We start from the raw sequence: 19,871 nt of genomic DNA, 5'->3' as shown, positions 1-19,871 counted from the left end.
TCTCAGAGTTGTCATCATTTTGTACATGTGCATACTGTAATATTAATCACTTTGTTCTTGTATACTATTTGAGTCTGGGGTCTTTCTTAGTGTTTCCTTGGACCCTACAGGCTTTGACTATAACATCAGCTAAACCTTTTGATTAACGAATGCACTAAAGTATAGGATTTTGATAACTTGTGATGAAATAAAGGTGCCAAGGGGAAAACATTCTCAGGGGAACTATAATTAATGTTGTAGATAGATCTAGAAATTACTGGTCACATTTCAATTTGCACACAGCACCAAACAAAGGACAAATGCCACATGAAAGGCCATGCAGCATAAAGGTTAGGAAACTACAGACTCAGTCCTAGATCACTCAGTACCTAGAGTAGCAACTTTGCCATGAGCCACAGGACCCACAGGCCTTTATTGCGGTGATTACTGAGCCCGTGCTTGTTTTTAAATTAGTGTATAAGATATTTATGACACTGGCTGCAGAAGGACTGTGTCTAGCTGGAAAAATCTCTTCATTTGTGCAGGTTTCTTGCTGAATCAGAGATGCACTAAGCATACTTCTAGATGAACCTTCAAATCACTAGTCCCCCGCCCCTCCCCAACAGTGGCAGCCCAAGGGACAAGCTAGCTGGTTGTGGGTGGCCTTCCCAACTTGCTATTCTTAGGAGTTGAGGAACTTGTTTTTGTTGAATCACGAGATCAGTGGCCACAACCATTATGCTTAAATCAAACACTTGTATTTCAAGGTCACCTCAGAAAGTTGAAAAGCATAAAAATAGATTCTAATTTTGAAATCAATGAATGCACTTTTGGCCCTAGACAGCTATACATTTAGCCAAATGCCTGTAGGACAGATTTTAATATTTTATGTGCTCTGTCTTATCAATAGGAAGGGCAATGAAAGCCCTGGAGAGTGTTTTGTGCTAGTGGGATACCCTTGTGTCCATTACTAAAACTCATGAGATTTTATTCTCTACAGAATGGATTCCTGTAGAACCCTCTCTTCCAAAAAGAGACTGGTTTCAGGACACAGCTTTCTCTTCTTTACTGAAGATAATTTAATTTTAAAATAAGAGATAATAATAATAGAATAAAATCATAAAGTAATAAAATAGAAGATAATGATTGTTAAGATGGATAATAAAAATAATCAGGCATAGTAAAATCTGTTTATCATAATTCCATTATTTGTTTCATTGTATGTTTTATGAGTATAAACATGTATGGAAGAATGTATAAGCAATGTAGAAAATGGGATGAGGATAAAGAATATTTCCTTAAGGCCTTTTCAATTATTTCATATTTTTTGCCAACAGCATGTTCAACTTCTATGTTTAAAAAATTTGAGACAAATAATTATCAAGTCTTTAAGACATTTTAATGTAACTGAAGAAACTGCTTTATAAATAAAATTTCCACTTTATTAAGAATTTTTTTAGAGTTGTCAGGACATATCTTTATGGCCACATTTTTTTATCTTTTTAAAAAGATCTTTTTATTTTTACTTTGTGTATGATTATTTTGCCTGTATGTATATCTGTGCATTCGGTGTATGCTCAGTTCATGGAAGGAAGAAGGCACAAGATCCTCTAAAATGTGATTACAGAGGATTGTAAACCATCACATAAGGCTGGGAGCTAAACACAGGTTTTCTGTGAGAACAAGTACATTAATCTCTGAGCAATCTCTCCAGTCCCATGATTTCCAGCCTTTTAAGAATTTCAGCAGCCTGGTGGCACATGTCTTCAATTCCAGCACCTGGAAGACAGTTACAGGTGAATCTCTGTGAGTTTGAGACCATTCTTGTCTACAGAGTGAGTTCCAAGACAGCCAGAGATATACAGAGAAACCATGTCTCAAAACAAAACAAAAACAAACAAACAAACAAAAAACCAACCAAGCAAACCAAAAATCCAAAACCAAACAAACATGAAAAGAGTTTCAGCATATTACTTTTGTACAGCTGTCCTCAGCATGGCACATTATTTAAAAATCACAGTAAAAACCGATTATGAGTGAGTACATCCCATGTTCATCTTTTTGGGTCTGGGTTACCTCACTCAGAATAGTGTTTTTTATTTCCATCCATTTGCCTGCAAAATTCAAGATGTCATTGTTTTTTACCGCTGAGTAGTATTCTAGCATGTATATATTCCACAGTTTCTTCATCCATTCTTCCACTGAAGGGCATCTAGGTTGTTTCCAGGATCTGGCTATTACAAATAATGCTGCTATGAATATAGTTGAGCAAATGCTTTTGTAATATGATTGGGCATCTCTTGGGTAGATTCCCAATAGTGGAATTGCTGGGTCCTGGGGTAGGTTGATCCCGAATTTCCTGAGAAACCGCCACACTGCTTTCCAAAGTGGTTGCACAAGTGTGCATTCCCACCAGCAATGGATGAGTGTACCCCTTACCCCACAACCTCTCCAGCAAAGGTTATTATTGGTGTTTTGGATTTTAGCCAATCTGATAGGTGTAAGATGATATCTCAAATCGGTTTCTAGCCATAATTAAAGGCCTATAAATCGAGCCTATAAATTTGGGATCCTTGAGAAGATAATAAGAAGGTAAACTCCCAAAAAAAGATATAGTAATCCTCCTGGATATTGGAAGTAGACACGATCGCCAGGCAAAATTGGGAACTTGAGGGTTGGGCGAGACTGGGCCAAGGGAAGATGGGGAGAGAAAAGTGTGAAGGGGAGAATGGGGGGAGCTCGGAGGAATGGGGTGCTTGGGATACAGGAAGGGTGGATATGGGAGCAGGGAAGCATATATCTTAATTTTAGGAGCCACCTGAGGCTTGACCCTAGAGGGGTTCCCAGGTTTCCAGGGACGCGCCCCCAGTTAGTTCATTGGGCAGCTGAGGAGAGGGAGCCTGAAAAGGCCAGTTCCTATAGCCATACTGATGAATTTCTTGCATATCACCATAGAACCTCCACCTGACGATAGATGAAGAAAATGACAGAGCCCCACATTGGAGCACCGGACTGAGCTCCCAAGGTCCTGATAAGGAGCAGAAGGAGAGAGAACATGAGAAAGAAAGTCAGGACTGTGAGGGAACCTCCATCTGGCGATAGATGGGGAAAATGACTGAGCCCCACATTGGAGCACTGGACTGAGCTCCCAAGGTCCTGATGAGGAGCAGAAGGAGAGAGAACATGAGGGAGAAAGTCAGGAACGTGAGGGGTGCGTTCACTCATGGAGACGGTGGGACAGAACTAATGGGAGATCACCAACTCCAGTTGGAATGGGACTGATGGATCATGCGACCAAACCCGTCTCTCTGAATGTGGCCAACAGCGGGGGCTGACTGAGAAGCAAAGGACAATGGCGCTGGGCTCTGATTCTTCTGCATGGACGGGCTCTGTGGGAGCCTTCTCAGCTTGGTCGATCACCTTCCTGGACCTGGGGGGAGTTGTGAGGACCTTGGTCTTAGCATAGAGTAGGGAACCCTGATAGCTCCTTGGCCTTGAGAGTGAGGAAGGGGAGGTATGGGTGGAGGGGAGGGGAGGAAAGGGGGAAAAGGAGAGAAGGGAAGGGGGAGGCGGAGGAGAGGGAGAGGGGGAGGAGGAAGGGAGGAGATGGAAATTTTTAAATATAAAAAAATAAACCATGAGGGAAAAAATCACAGTAAAAATATAAATATAGAATCATAAAGTAATGTTTATATATAAATATTATTTAAATATATAAATATTATTTATATATAAATATAAATAAATTTTGTTTATATTACTATAAATAAATTATAAATTTTGTCAGTGTATTGTTCCCTAGAAATTCGATTGACTTCTTTCTAAGATTTTGTTTAAATATTTTTTGGAATATCATTTTGACATTTTCAAATATGAGTAATGTATGCAAATCATTTTATGTGTGCATATTAATGTATTTACAGTTCATTAATCCTCACAGCAGTTCAAAATGCATATTGTTCCATTTTATAGGAACAAAGGGAAGAAATTCCTTATTCTAAAAGAACCTATACTCTTTCCTTACCAAGGTCTTTACAATGGACTCTTTCCATTTCATTTTTGTCTTTCCTTCCCTTCCCTTTTTTTCTGGTACTTGATTTTACTCATGTTCCCATAATCAGATGGGTTAAATATCTCCTGGCCTTAGTAAATACTCTGTCCAGATGGGTTGATGGTGTGGGAGGTCCTTTTGTCTATGTGTTGCTTTTATTGGTTAACCAATAAAGAACTGCTTTGAGCTTATGGCAAGGGCAGAACAGAAGTAGGTGGGAAAAGCTAGGCTGTACGCTGGGAGAAAGGAGGGCAGAGTCAGAGAGAAGCCATGGAGCCGCTGGAGATAAACACTGGGAACTTTACTGGGTAAGCCAGAGCAATGTGGAGATATACAGATTAGTAAAAATGGGTTAAATTAATATAAGAGTTAGCCAATAAGAAATAGAGCTAAGCAGTGATTTAATTAATACAGTTTCTGTGCCATTATTTTGGGTCTAACCTAGCCGGGCAGCTGGGAACCAACAAGCAGCCTCTCTCCCTCCTACAGGTTGAAGCTTTTCCAACCTCTAACAAGAGGGCCCACACAGCTTCTGACGTCCTTCTCTGAAAATTTATTCCCTGACTTGGAATTGCAGCCTCTTTTCAGTCAGACAATGGTCCTGAATTCACCTCTCAGATCTCTAAAATTCTAACTAAAGCTCTAAACTTCCCTTGGCATTTTCATATCCCATATCGTCCTTAATTCTCAGGGAACATAGAATGAGCTAACCACTCTTTAAAATACATTCTTGTTAAAATGTCACAGGAACTTAAACTTAACTGGTTAAAGCTCTTGCCTCTGGCTTTTTTCAGGCCCCAGGCTCTCCCCAAAAGATCCTTTTCCATTTTGCCCTTTATACTCATGTATGGGCATCTAGTTCTGATCCCTGGCCCCTCATCTAAACCCTCACCCCTCCCTGATCACTTATTATCTCATTATTGTATCACCTTCATCCCCTCCTATGGAACTTTATCGACCACTCTGTACCTCAACCATGTGCCAACCCTTGCCCATCTCCAGTCAACATGGAGATCAGGTCCTTCTCTCTCCTCCACAACAGTTCTGACTCCTTCCCCCTAAATGACAGGGCCCCTTTAAAGTAATTCTTGTAACCCCCACAGCTGCTAAACTGGAGGGCCTCCCTCACCTATCTCACCTCAAACCCTTTAATCCTCCACCTCAGGATAATCTCTTTTCATATCCAGCAGCTCAAACCTGTTCCCTTAAGTTCCAGAGGACTCCAAGATCAACTGCTCTGTCTCCAGTTCCAGAAGGATGAACTCCACAGCCGTACTCAACTCTCCTGGATTGGGATCCCTATATGTTTTCCTTCCTGATCCCCACCTCCACTTTCTCCTGTCTGCTTTACCAATTTCCCCATGTCTCCAATGACATATTCAAATTTCCAATTAATTATTCAGCTGTTGTTACAGGGACCACCATTAGCCACAGAGCCGGAGAAACAAAGGCTATCAGAGATACCCAGGTGGTAAGAAACAGTAACACTCCAGAGACATTCACACCCCAGTCTCAAAAGGGAGACTCACAAAACAGATTTTAATATAACATGTTTATTATTGAAGGCCCTCAGCAATTAGTCACCTGTGTCTCCTGGACATTAGGTGATATCATGGTGTTGGGAAAAAAAAGCAGGTGCCTTAAAGTTTGTTTCAGGTGAAAATTAAAAGGTTAAATTAATAATCCGTCTCTCTCTCCTTCTCTCCTTCTCTCCCCTCCTCCTCTCTTTCTCACTATGTGACTGTCCAGGACCTCAACACTAACCAATAAAATTCTGATAAGCTAATCACCCAACTCTAGCAGAGTACTAAACACTAACCATAAGCTCATAATTTTAAATTCCCTTTGTTCGCTTCTTAATGTCTAAAACCTATCTCTTTTACAAACTTAAAAATTCTTATAAGCTTCAGGGAGTCAAATTGGACCCATCTGAACAGATCAGAATCACCCAAGGTAAGTACCATTCAACTCTTCCCTGGTATTAGGACTTCCTTCCTTCATCTTGAGACCCCCGGGGAAACCCCCTCCATCTTGGGACCCTCCTCTCTCAGTTACCAGGATCTAAAGAAAATTTTCTAAAGTTCATCTTCTGCTTCAGCAACATCTTGTCAGATCTAAGCAATCAGCCAGATGATTCCACAGAGCTTAAACAATGAGGAAACTCAGCCACCTCAGGACAAGTCCTCAGACATGACCAACACCCAACAAGTGAGCTTGAAGCAGTTTTGAGAGACCCCGTTCTTGCCCACCTGCTATCCTTAACCCCCCCCCCAATTTTTATAATAAACAAAAGGGTGGGCTGTTATTTCTATCACATCTGGAGTCCCATGGCCATCAGCATTCAGGCAGAATGCTTAGTCACCCCACGGCCTTAGGCCCTACTGAATCTATGCACTGTGTGGTCCTTAATCTTTGCCTGATGTAGCTGCATGAGCCCCTCTGTGCATGTGCTAGACGGCCTTTAAAAAAGCACTCGGGAGGCAGAGGCAGGCGGATCTCTGTGAGTTCGAGACCAGCCTGGTCTACAAGAGCTAGTTCCAGGACAGGCTCCAAAGCTACAGAGAAACCCTGTCTTGAAAAACCAAAAAAAGGAAAAAAAGAAAAAAAAGCAGATATGCCCACTCCACTCTCTCTCACCACATTACTTTCAGACAGGCCTGTGCACTCCCCTCGTTCCCCTTTCTCTCTGTTAATAAAACTCCTAATGTGGGTTCTGTTGTTTATCTTGTGTCCTTTCTCACACTGGGTAATATCTGTCACTGCTCAGGTGTTATGGCGTTTTGACTGAGGAATTTCTATGAGCTGTCAAGAGCTCGGCATAGGGCCTTATGTGCTCTCCTTTACCCATGCTGCAATATTGACTGGGTTAATTTTCTGTAGGTCATGTGCAGGCCACCATAACTGCTGTAAGTTCATGGGCACAGTGGTCCTGAGTGCACTGCTTCGCCCAGGTACCCAGCTTCTGACTGCTGCAGTCCTCATGCTCCTTCTTCCACGTCTTCTCTGACCCTTTGGGTGAAAGTGTAAGATATAGTTGTCCTAATGATGACTGAACACACTGCTGACACTCTCTCACTTTGATGAGTCACAAGTCTCTTGTCTTGACTGTGATTCACCGTACAAACGTGGTTCTCTACTGTGTTCAGAGAGTTGTGATAATTTGTGAGTACAAAGACATATTTAGAAGGCAGTTTGGTAGCATGTCCATTTAGTAGTAAGTTCACCCTTGGGTCCATGGGTTCCTCCACCTCGTGGTCTCAGGCAGATTTATAGCACCAGGAGCAAGTTTCCTGCTGTCCAGTGGGCCTTCAATCACATTACAAAATGAATGGACACTATTTTACCTATGGGCGTGTCGTGTCACACCAGTCACTATTGGAGTTTGCAAGGTTCACAACTGGGTAGAGCTGTTGATGATTTTTCTCCTTCCACAGCCAGCATAATGCCTTTTGATGTTATGAAAGTGAGCCAGCAGGAAGGACTTACAGGTTTATTACATGCTTGATTTCTCTGTGTCCTATGAGTTCAGCAACAGGGTCTTACTATTGAGTTATGGTGGACAAGCAAGAGCACCAGCAATAGCCTGCACTGTTCTGAGTTTTGAAATGATCTCCTTTGGGATAAGCACTGTACACATTAGCTTTTCAAAAAATTATGTGCTCTTTTTTATTATACTATTCCTTAAAATGATATACATGCATGATTTCTTTCTTTCTTTTTTTTTCTTTTTTTTTTTTTTGGTTTTTCGAGACAGGGTTTCTCTGCAGCTTTATGATTTATTTCTATTGTGTCTCTTGGAACTTCCAATCAACAACCTGAGGAGAAATAGCCCACACTTGACATTGGGATTTTTATTTGGCAATATACAACTTCATAATATGGTATACCACTAAGAAAAGGTCCAAGCCCCAAATTATATGTATGAAATAACCCAAACTATAAATTTATGCATGCACATGTTTATAGAAAAAGATTAGGAAGTAGCATATCAGAATTGAAATTATGTAATGAAAATGTGGCATATATACACAATGGAATTTTATTCAGCTGTAAAGAAAAGTGAAATTGGAAAGTAAATGTATGGAAAACAGTTTATTGTGGCATTCAGTGAGACATGGTAGGAAGTTTCTACTTTATGCTCTCTCACTAGAATGTGGACACTAATGTTGAATTATTAGATTTGTATATTTAATTTGGAATAGTTGGAGAAGACAGGAAACCAGAACAGGGGCCATTGTCAGGGGTGAGGGACTCTTAGTGGAGGGAGGGTGTTGGAATACAGAAGAGGGTGCACACATTTGATATGCTTCTTCCTAGCCCTTTTCTATAAACACACAACTAAACACATTTATAAATATGAATATACATACAACTTGAATTATGTATATCATATTCTGACCTTTGGACTGCTATTAACATATTTTAGATCTCATTTTAATGATGTTTTAAGTATGCTCACTGAATAACAATGTTGTTTAACTGCTTTTCCATTTTTGAACACTTGAATTATGGCCAACTTTTGGGTGATGAGAAAAATACTGCAGTAACATAAGGCAAACCATTTCACCTGTATCTGGTTGCTTTCTAAGGAAATAATGGTCTAAAAATTGGAAATATTTGTGAAGATATTGATACATATTTCCAATATTGACCAATAGAGAGTATTATATTTTTCTTTTTTTTTTTACTTTATTAACACTAGGAGTCAAAATTTTCACTTCCTCCCCTCCACCCACTTCCCTCCCGCTCCTCCACTCCCCCTCCTCCCCTCCGCCTCCAGTACTAAGAGAGGGCAGGGTACCCTGCCCTGTGGGAAGTCCAATGCCTCCCCGCCTCCATCCAGACCTAGGAAGGTGTGCATCCAAATAGACTAGGATCCCAAAAAGTCAGTACATGCCATAGAGACAAATCCCAGTGCCATTATCATTGTCTTCTCAGTCTGCCCGAATTGTCAGCCACATTAAGTTTGATCCCATGCTCATTCAGTCCCATTCCAGCTGGCTTTGGTGAGCTCCCATTAGTTCAGGCACACTGTCTCAGTGGGTGGATCAACCCCTCATAGTCCTGACATCCTTAGTCATATTCTCCCTCCTTCTGCTCTTCAACTGGACCTTGGGAACTTAGGCCAGTGCTCCAATGTGGGATTCTGTCTTTCTCCATCTGTCACCGGACAAAGGTTCTATGGTGAAATTCAAGATAGTCATCAGTCTGACTATGGGACAAGGCCACTTCAGGCGCCCTCTCCTCTACTTTCAGGGTTCTAGCAGGGAACATCCCTGTAGATATCTGGGACCCACTCTAGAGTCCAGCCTCTTGCCAACCCCACAATGCCTCCCTTAATTAAGATATCTTCTTCCCTGCTCCCATATCTACCCTTCCTCCATCTCAACCATCCCACTCCCCCAAGATCTCCCCAACCTTCCCATTCTTCTTTCTCTCTCCCCTTCTCTCCTTCCCCCATCTCATCCCCACCCCCATGCACCCAAATTTTGCTTGGCAATCTTGTCTGCTTCCTCCAGGAGGATCTATATATGTTTCTGTTTGAGTTCACCTTATTACTTAGGTTTTCTAGGATTGCAAACTATAGGCTCAATGTTCTTTGTTTATGGCTAGAATTCACTAATGAGTGAGTACATACTATATTCATATTTTTGGGTCTAAGTTATCTGACTCAGGATAGTGTTTACTACTTCCATCTATTTGCATGCAAAATTCAAGATGTCATTACTTTTTGCCACTGAGTAGTACTCTAATGTGTATATGTTCCACACTTTCTTTATCCATTCTTCCATTGAGGGGCATCTAGGTTGTTTCCAGGTTCTGGCTATTACAAATAATGCTACTATGAACATAGTTGAACAAATACTTTTGTAGTATAATTGGGCATCTCTTGGGTATATTCCCACGAGTGGTATTGCTGGATCCTGAGGTAGCTTGATTCCGAACTTCCTGAGAAATTGCTACACTGGTTTCCAAAGTGGTTGTACAAGTTTGGATCCACACCAGCAATGGATGAGTGTTCCTTTTAGTCCAAATCCTCTCCAACATAGGTTATCATTGGTATATTTGATTTAAGCCATTCTGACAGGTGTAAGATGGTATCTCAAAGTTGTTTTGATTTGCATTTCCCTAATAGCAAAGGAAGTTGAACATGTCCTTAAGTATCTTTTGGCCATTTGAAATTCTTCTGTTGAGTATTCTCTGTTCAGTTCAGTACCCCATTTTTTAATTGGGTTATTTAGAATTTTAATGTCTAGTTTCTTGAGTTCTTTATATATTTTGGAGATCAGGCCTTTGTCTGATGTGGGGTTGGTGAAGATCTTCTCCCATTCACTGGGTTGCCTTTATGTCTTAATGACTGTGTCCTTTGCTTTACAAAAGCTTCTCAGTTTCAGGTGGTCCCATTTATTCATTGTTGCTCTTATTGTCTGTGCTACTGGGGTTCTACGCAGGAAGTGGTCTCCTGTGACCATGTATTTCTGGCTACTTCCTACTTTCTCTTCTATCAGGTTCAGTGTGTTCAGATTGATATTGAGGTCTTTAATCCATTTGGACTTGAGTTTTGTACATGGTGATAGATATGGATCTATTTTCTTTCTTTTACAGGTTGACATCCAGTTATGCCAGCACCATTTGGTAAAGATGCTTTCTTTCTTCCATTGTATAATTTTAGCCTCTTTGTAAAAAATCAGATGTTCATAGGTTTGTGGATTAATAACTGGGTCTTCGATTCGATTTCATTGGTCAATGTCTCTGTTTTTATGCCAATATCAAGCTGTTTTCATTACTGTGGCTCTGTAATAGAGTTTGAAGTCATGGATGGAAATGCCTCTGGAAGTTCCTTTATTGTATAGGATTGTTTCGGCTATCCTGTTTCTTTTGTTTTTCCATATAAAGTTGATTATTGTTCTCTCAAGGTCTGTGAAGAATTTTGTTGGGATGTTGATGGGGATTGCATTGAATTTATAGATTGCCTTTGGTAGAATTGCCATTTTTACTCTGTTGATCCTACACATCCAAAAGCATTGGAGATCCTTCCATTTTCTGGTGTCCTCTTCAATTTCTTTCTTCAAAGCCTTAAAGTTCTTGTCAAATAAATCTTTCACTTCCTTGGTTAGAGTTACCCCAAGATACTTTATGTTATTTGGGGCTATCGTCAAAGGTTTTGGTATCAGGGTAACTATAGCTTCATAGAAAGAATTTGGCAATGACTCTTCTGTTCCTATTATGTGAAACACATTAAGGAGTATAGGTATTAACTTTTCTTGGAAGTTCTGGTAGAATTCTGCACTAAAACCTTCTGGTCTTGGGATTTTTTTGGTTGAGAGGTTTTTGATGACATCTTCTATTTCCTTGTGACTTATAGGTCTATTTAAATTATTCACATGGTCTTAATTTAATTTTGGTATATGGTATTTATCTAAAAATGTCCATATCTTTTACATTTTCCAATTTTGCGGAGTACAGGCTTTTGTAGTAAGACCTAACGACTCTCTGAATTTCCTCAGTGTCTGTTGTTATGTCCCCCTTTTCATTTCTGATCTTGTTAATTTGAGTGTTCTCTCTCTGCTTTTTGATTAGTTTGGAAAGGGTATTGTCAATCTTGTTGATTTTCTCAAAGAACCAGCTCTTTGTTTCATTGATTCTCTGAATTGTTTTCTGTGTTTCTATTTTGTTGATTTCAGCCCTCAGTTTGATTATTTCCAGTCTTCTACTCCTCCTGGGTGAGTCTGCTTCTTTTTTTCTAGATCTTTCAGGTGTGCTGTTAAGTCTGTAATGTGAGCATTTTCTGTTTTCTTTATGTGGGCAATTAGTGCTATAAATTTTCCTCTTAGCACTGATTTCATACTGTCCCATAAGTTTGGGAATGTTATGTCTTCATTTTCATTGAATTCAAGGAAGGCTTTAATTTCTTTCTTTATTTCTTCATTGACCCAGGGGCGCTTCAGTAGTTAATTGTTCAGTTTCCAGGAATTTGTAGGCTTTCTTCGGGTAGAATTGTTAAATTCTAGCTTTACTCCATGGTGATCTGATAAGACACAGGTGGTTATTCCAATTTTTTTTTATCTGTGGATGTTTGCTTTGTTACCGAGTATGTGATCAATTTTTGAGAAGGTTCCATTAAATGCTGAGAAGAAGGTATATTCTTTCCTGTTTGGGTAGAATGTTCTATAGATGTCTGTTAAATCCATTTGATTCATCACATCTGTTAGTTCTCTTATTTGTTAAGTTTCTGTCTGATTGACCTGTCCATTGGTGAGAGAGGAGCGTTGACATCTCCTACTGTTAGTGTGGGGTTTGATGTGTGATTTGAGTTTTAGTAATGTTTCTTTTACATATGTGGGTGCTTTTATCTTAGGGTTATATATATTCAGGATTGAGACTTTATTTTGATGAATTGTTCCTGTTATGAGTATAAAGTGTCCTTCTCCATCTCTTCTGATTGATTTTAGTTTGAAATCAATTTTTTTTAGATATTTGGATAGCCAGACCTGCTTGTTTCTTAGGTCCATTTGCTTGGAAAACCTTTCCCCAACCCTTTACTCTGAGGTAGTGTCTGCCTTTGAGGTTGAGGTAAATGTGTTTCTTGTAAACAGCAGAATGTTGGGTCCTGTTTTCATATCTGTTCTCTTAACCTGTGCCTTTTTATAGGTGAATTGAGTCCATTGATAGTAAGCAACATTAATGACCAGTGGTTGTTAACTCTGGTTATTTTTTTGGTGGTAGTGTTTGTGTGTTTCCCTTCTTTGAGTTGTGTTGGTGGAGGATTGTCAGATGTCTGTGCTATTGTGTGTATTGTTGGCTTTCTTGGGTTGAGGTTTTCCTTTTAGTACTTTCTGTAAGGCTGGGTTTGTGGATATGTATTGTTTGAATTGGTTTTTGTCATTGAATATCTTGTTTTCTCCATCAATGGTGAAAGAAAGCTTTGCTGGGTATAATAGTCTGGGCTTGCATCCATGGTCTTTTAGTGCCTGCAGTACATCTATCCAAGGCCTTCTGGCTTTCATGGTTTCCATTGAGAAGTCAGGTGTAATTCTGAAAAGTTTCCCTTTATATATTACTTGATCATTTTTCCTTTGCAGCTCTCAGTATTCTTTCTTTATTCTGTATGTTTTATATTTTGATTATTATATGGCGAGGGGATGCTTTTTTTGATCCAGTCTATTCGGTGTTCTATATGCTTCTTGTACCTTCATAGGAATATCCTTCTTTAGGTTGGGAAAGTTTTCTTCTATAATTTTGTTGAATATATTTTCTGGTTCTTTGAGCTGAAATTCTCCTTCTTCTACCCCTATTATTCTTATGTTTGGTCTTTTCATGGTATCCCAGATTTTCTGGATGTTTGGAGTTAAGAATTTGTTGGATTTGCTGTTTTCTTTGATCAATGAGTCTATTTCCTCTATTGTATCCTCAGTGCCTTAGATTCTTTCTTCCATCTCTTGTATTCTGTTGGTTATACTTGTTTCTGTAGTTCCTGTTTATTTACCCAGATTTTCCATATCGAGCCATCTCTCGGTTTGTGTTTTCTTCATTACCTCCATTTCGGTTTTCAAATCTTGAACTGTTTCCTCTACCTATTTGATTACTTTTTCTTGGTTTTCTTGGGTATTTTAGAGGGATTTATTAATTTCTTCTAACTTTTTGTTTGTCTTCTCTTCCATTTCTTTAAAGGAGTTTTTTCACTTCCTATTTAAGGGTTTTGATTAAATTCATAAGGTTACGTTTAAAGTCCATTTCTTCTACTTCTTATGGGTTAGGGTGTTTGAGTCTTCCTGTTTCATGTTTGCTGGATTCTAGTGTTATTATGTTGCTTTTCAGGTTGTTGAAAGAATTCTTGCATTGGTGCCTGCCCATTTCTTCCTGTCTGGATCCTCTCAGCACAGGAGCAGAGACCTCTTGCTTGCTCCAAGGAGCTTGCAGACAAAAAAAATGCAAGAGTATTATATTTTTATAAAACAAATTAAAAATACACAGGAAACGTAATGTTTTTACATTCAAATTCAGTAATTGTTCACATAAAATACATAGGGAAATATAATTTTAAGGAAATAAATTTGATTGTATTCATCACAATGTTTAAATAACCAAAAATTGGAACTACATCAATAGCCAACAGTAGAGAGTGTAAAAAGTATTACTTCAGTGTGACCTAATTGTGACATAACTATTTATTGTATAAAATATGTTATAATTATGTTTTATAATTTTTAAATGGAAACTTGGTATATGAAACATCATATATAACTTAATGTATATATAAATATATATTATTTACTATTTTAAAAAGTGACTAAATATGATACTTTTCCTTTATTATTTTTCCAATATCTTTAATGATGTCATGTTTAAAACAAAAGTTCAGTAAAATTTTTATTGTGTAATGTATGTAAGCTTTTACATTTTGATAAGAAGGCACCGTCAAAACTACAGGGGATTTTTTTTCACATTGATGCTTCATTACTAGCCCATATCCAGTACAAAACGATCCAATTCCAAATGTGTTCCCTCTCCGATTACTTCCTACTTTAATCCCTTCCTCTTGTTCAGGTAGTCTACTTTCATGTGACTTATATGTCCACTCTTGGAAAACCTGGAAGGACAAATAGCACAAGACTTTGCTGATGCTGCCTTGAGATGGACTGGCCATAGGTTCCTCATGATTTGGAAAAGCTTTCACAGATTCTACCTGACAGAGATGCACAGGCTTAGGATCAGGAAATCAATCGGTGTCTGGTGTTTGACTCTTCCAGTTCTCTCTGTGTACTAGAAAGCTGTGTCAGGGAAGCCCCCATGGCGTCTGCTATTGATCTGCAGAGAGGCAGCAGGGCCACATGCTTCGGAAGAGAATGCTAGCTTTACATTGGAAAGCACTTTTCACTCCAAACCTCATCCCCATTTCCATCAGTCAATAATGTGGGGCCTTTAATTTGTTTGTGTTTTTAAGGTAGAAGAAAAATATTCAATATGAAATAAAACTTGTTTTTAAAAAAATTCAGTAAGACTTTATAAAAAATTGTGAGTATTGGGGTGCTATAATTTTATGTTTTAAATTACACATTCAACCTGCATTTAAGTATACACATGCATATATAATTTTATGCAAATGAATAAATGTGATAAGATTATTAGTAATGATTATGTCTCTCTATTTTTGTTTCTTTTCCTGAGCTCTCGTATATGCTAATTATCTTCCCTTTAGCCTTAGCAGGAGACCTTTAGAGCTTCAGAATATGCCAGGCAGATTAAAACATCCCTTTTCGACTCATGCCTGGGGATATCATGTTTTAAAGGTTAGCCTGGATTGGATGCTCCGTGGCAACAGACTCTCATTAGGACCAAGTCTGTGGCAATCATAGCCTAGAAAAGTGGTACCTGATTGTGTGCGAAGACTGAAGAGACCTAACTGCTGTTTATGGCAAGTGGAGATTCAAAAACATGTTACTTAACAACATCATCCCACAGAATTGACAGAGCAGAACATTTTTAGAGTCAGAGGATGTTCTACATCCTGACTGACATCAGTGTGTGCTATGTATGAAATTCCTTGAAACTGCATCTTTAGAATGGGTACATTTAACTGTAGGTAAATCATACATAAATAAGTTTATACGACAACACTTTTTATTGATTTAAACTCTGGGTTTTTATATTTTTTTTTTGTGACAGCAATGTCATTAAACTCCTGGAAAATTCGGAAGGTGTAGGAAGTGTTTAACTGACCTTGCAAGGGTGAGTCGTTGGGAGCATATGGGTGAAATCAGCCTGGGAGAGACCAGTACTATCCAACATTTTCTGTCGCGTGCCTCCATTGAAACCTTTGCATCCTAATTTCTTTTTAATACTAACTATTGAAGGGATTATATTTAGATTTAGTAAATACTCGAGGAGACAATATTTGTTTGTTTTTGGAAACAGTAAGCAGCACTTTGACTGTTTTGTATGGAGAATGATTTGTGATGTGAGCTGTATGTTTTTAATGACTGAGTTTATTAATTATATAGTAAGTTGGTTTCTTTTTTCATGTTATGATAAAATACATCAACAAGAGCACCTTAATGGAGAAAAGGTTTATTGAGTGTGTAGTTTCATAGGACTATGGGGCATCGTGGTGGGAAACATCGTAATGTTTGAAGAAGGTATGTGTTGGGAGCAGGAGCTGGCTACCATCTGCACACAGGATGTCAATAGGATGTGGGGCTTGGACTCTAAATCTCAAGGTCTGCTCCCAGCAACTAAGTTTCTGCAGCAAGGCTCTATCTCAGAAAGGTTTCACAGACTTTACAAACAGTACTGCTAGCTGAAGATCAAGTGTTCAAACGTGCACCTCTGGGAGATAGTTCACATTCAAACGACAGCAGCAAGCACAATCTAAAGAACAGCTAGCAAGTATTGCATCAGCAGAGAGAGTAGAAAGGTCTATTTTAACTCACTGCTTCGGAGATCTCAGTCCATTGTTACCTGTTTCTGCTTCTAGATTTGTGCCGAGGCAGTGCATCGTGACAGGGGCATAATGGAGCACCCTTCTCACCCTGTAGTGACCAGGAAGCAAGAAAAGAAAGACATTAGGGGGATGGGTTTGCCTCCAATGATCTCACTTCCTCTCACTAGCTGCCCCCACTTTACAAAGATTACACACCCTCCTTACAACCCCACTGTCTGGTGGCTCCTAAACGGAAAAAGAAATAAGAAGGAAAAGGAAACGAACATGACTGTTCCTAGGTATTGTGGAGGAGCAAGTTTTTTATAAACATGTGGGAGAGCATGGCCAGAGGCACGGACATCTGGGAGACTCCAGAGTGGATGCAACCCTGAGCCTTGTGGGGATAGGGGGACTGGGAAGGAGAGGAGAGAGAGGAAACCCTGTGTAGCAGCCTGGAGGCCCAAAGGTAAAAGAGGGGGCAACGAAAATGTTTGTATTATATGGGGAAGAGCAGCCCAGCTCCCTGGGCTGGAGGGGGGTGTCGGGGAGGACCCAGAGGTGTGCCAGCCAGAAAGGGCCCTAAAACATGTGGCCACAGAGGGAACCAGGTCTGCTTTGATATGTTAAGTAGGTACCTAAGCCATTTGTACCTGGTACACAGTCAAATTGAAGCAAAATGATTCTAAACTACAGATAGTCTAAGAAGAATCCCATTTGACAGTCACATTCACAGAGCACAGGGAACGCGAGCTAAGGTTATTAATTGTTCTGTCAGGTGTTTGTGACAGATCTCGAGTGGTGCCAACATGCAGCAAAGGCTTTAACCGTCATTCAGGACGCAAAGTGCCTTTCTCTTTCTCTCTTGCTTTCTTCGTTATGGAAAAAGCCGAAAAGAAGAAAGGAAAAGATAAAAACCCCCTCAGGGCTTTCTTCTTTCTTTCTTCTTCTTTCTTTCTTCCCTCTGAAATCAAGCCTCAATAATACCCGCCCTCCCTCCTACCTCCTCCTTCCCTCTTTCTTTCTTCCTTTCTTTCTTTCTTTCTTTCTTTCTTTCTTTCTTTCTTTCTTTCTTTCTTTCTTTCTTTCTTTCTTTCTTTCTTTCTGCCTGCCTGCCTGCCTGCCTGCCTGCCTGCCTGCCTGCCTGCCTGTAGGAACTTTATTTTCCTTCCACCTTTTATTCCTTTGGTCAGGTGTCTGCAGAGGCGCTGAGGACCACTCAGTGGTGGCTCCAGCCCACTCAGTTACCTGCGCTGTGGGAGCTGCCGACTAGTCCTCAGTGGCTGTCTTGACAGCCTTCAGTAGGGAACTGCTGAATGGGTATGGCGGTCACCTGCACACCCTCAGACCAGTCCCCTGGCTGAGCAGCAGTGAATCAGGAACTGGCGTGGTCCATTTGCCCTGAAATTCCTCCTTGGTCACAGCCTTCTCAACAGCAGCGTGTTCTTTCTTCTCAATCTCCTCTGGGTCTCTGTAGAAGTAAAGACCAGGCATAACCTCCCATGGGTGCTCACGGGAGATAGTGCCACATGTGCGCAGTACTTTCTAGGCCAGCATCCACCATATTAGACCCACTGAGTGAGCTCCCTTGTTGTTGCATGGGATGGCAATGCCCACGTAGCGCCGAGGTGAGTCTGTGTTACACAGAGCAATGGTGGGCAGGCTCACGTAAAACGCCTCTGTGAGGGGCTGGTGGTTAGCTGTGGATCAGTCACCACTAGAAGCCGTGGCTCCCTGAAGGCTGCCTGGATCTGGTTAGTGAAGGTGCCCGTGGCGGCAGCAAACTTCAGCACCGCTCGCTGCCTGGTGCTCCTGGAGGAGATGATGCTAACGTCAGCAGGGTTCTCAATAGCAACAATAGCCCGAGCTGCAAGCAACAGCTTCTCCCAGGTCCTCTTGAGATTGAGGATGTAGATGCCGTCGCTGCTTTTCCATTTGTAGATGCACTGCTCCATCTGAAAGTCGAGGTTGGTGCCACCCAAGTGGGTTCCTGCAGTGAGAAATTTGAGGGCATCCTCCTCCTTCATCAAGGGCTGCGGACATTGTGTAAGTTTCCCTTTAAGTTACATCGGGAACCAAGAACAACTCCATATGGACCTATTCGGAGCAGCACAGAAAGCTATGCAAACTGTTTCTATTGCCACATTTTTGGCAATAGAAGTGAACCACCCGAGCATTTTTATACCTTTATACTGTAGGAGGTACAGCAGTAACCTCTGTTGAAAACGGTTGACCTTTTAGCTGTTTTCAAGGGCACAGTGTTTCTTTCTTTTTAATTTTTTAAAAAATACTCTTAGTTGCTTATTATTTTATGTTCTCCCTGTTAGAAGTTAGGAGCCAGCCTGGCCCAGGACAGGGAGCTTTGAAGGATACTTAAAATAAACATGGCAATGGACAACCAAGCCCTCTTCATTCCCATACTCTGTATTCATCAGCCCCTGATAGCAAACACTTTATTAGTATGGTAGTTTAAATGTAATTGGTGCCCATAAGCTCGTAGGGAGTGGCACTATTACCAGGTATGGCTTTGTTAGAGTAGATGTGGCCTTGTTGGAGGAAGTGTTTCACTATGGGGGTGGGCTTTGAGGTCTCATATCTATGCTCAAGCCTTGTCCAGTGTCTCAGACCACTTCCTCTTGCCTATTGGTCAAGAGGTAAGAACACCATGTCTGCCTCGATGCTGCCTTGCTCTCCTCCATGATGATAATGGATTGAACCTCTGAACTGTAAGCTGCCCCAAATAAATGTTATCTTTATAAGAGTTGCTGTGGTCATGGTGTCTCTTTACAGCAATAGAAACCATAACTGAGACAGGTAGTTTGTTATATTATACTACTCTGACTTTAGTCACACTTATGGGAACAGAGAGCCAAGCACAATTATAACAGCCAGTCTATTGAGAGGACCATGAGGAAGTAAGCCCAAAGGATTTCATATGATCCAGGTCTGGGGAGAAAAGGAACTTTTATCATAGGTAATAATAATCTTAGGATAAAGCAAAAATAATGAAAGACAGTGAAGGCAGATACTGGCTTCTCAGTGGACACTAAAACTACAGCACAAACCAACCTTAAAATCAGTCCTACTTTAGGTCTCTGGAAACAATATAGCACCATTATTATTATAAGCTAGGTAGAACTGTCTGCTATTTGCAACAGAAGCATCCTATTGATATAAATAATAAATAATATTATTAGCATGTATTAGCACATCATTCTGATCTTAGAGGTTTATGTGTTACATGTTATCTTCTTCAAGAGTCAGATAAGGAAATCAAAATTATATAGCAGCCCACTGTCTTAGTTGTCTTTTATATGTGAGGTGGATACTGATGACTTAACAAGTAAGTATGAATTTAAAGGACAAAAATCCTTCCCAGTTATGATTAATCTACCTTTAATCATGGTTCAAATCAATTTTACT

General features: G+C 40.1%; 1 pseudogene; it reads right to left on the bottom strand.

Moving 5' to 3' along the window:
- Positions 1-6,911: 6,911 nt before the first annotated feature.
- On the bottom strand, positions 6,912-18,475 carry LOC119809245 (annotated as a pseudogene).
- Positions 18,476-19,871: the final 1,396 nt, after the last annotated feature.

The sequence above is a fragment of the Arvicola amphibius genome, chromosome 3 (assembly GCF_903992535.2).
Source record: "Arvicola amphibius chromosome 3, mArvAmp1.2, whole genome shotgun sequence".
NCBI classification, from domain to species: domain Eukaryota; kingdom Metazoa; phylum Chordata; class Mammalia; order Rodentia; family Cricetidae; genus Arvicola; species Arvicola amphibius.
Note: the sequence above shows the minus strand (reverse complement) of the source record. Positions and strands in the feature narration are given on the sequence as shown.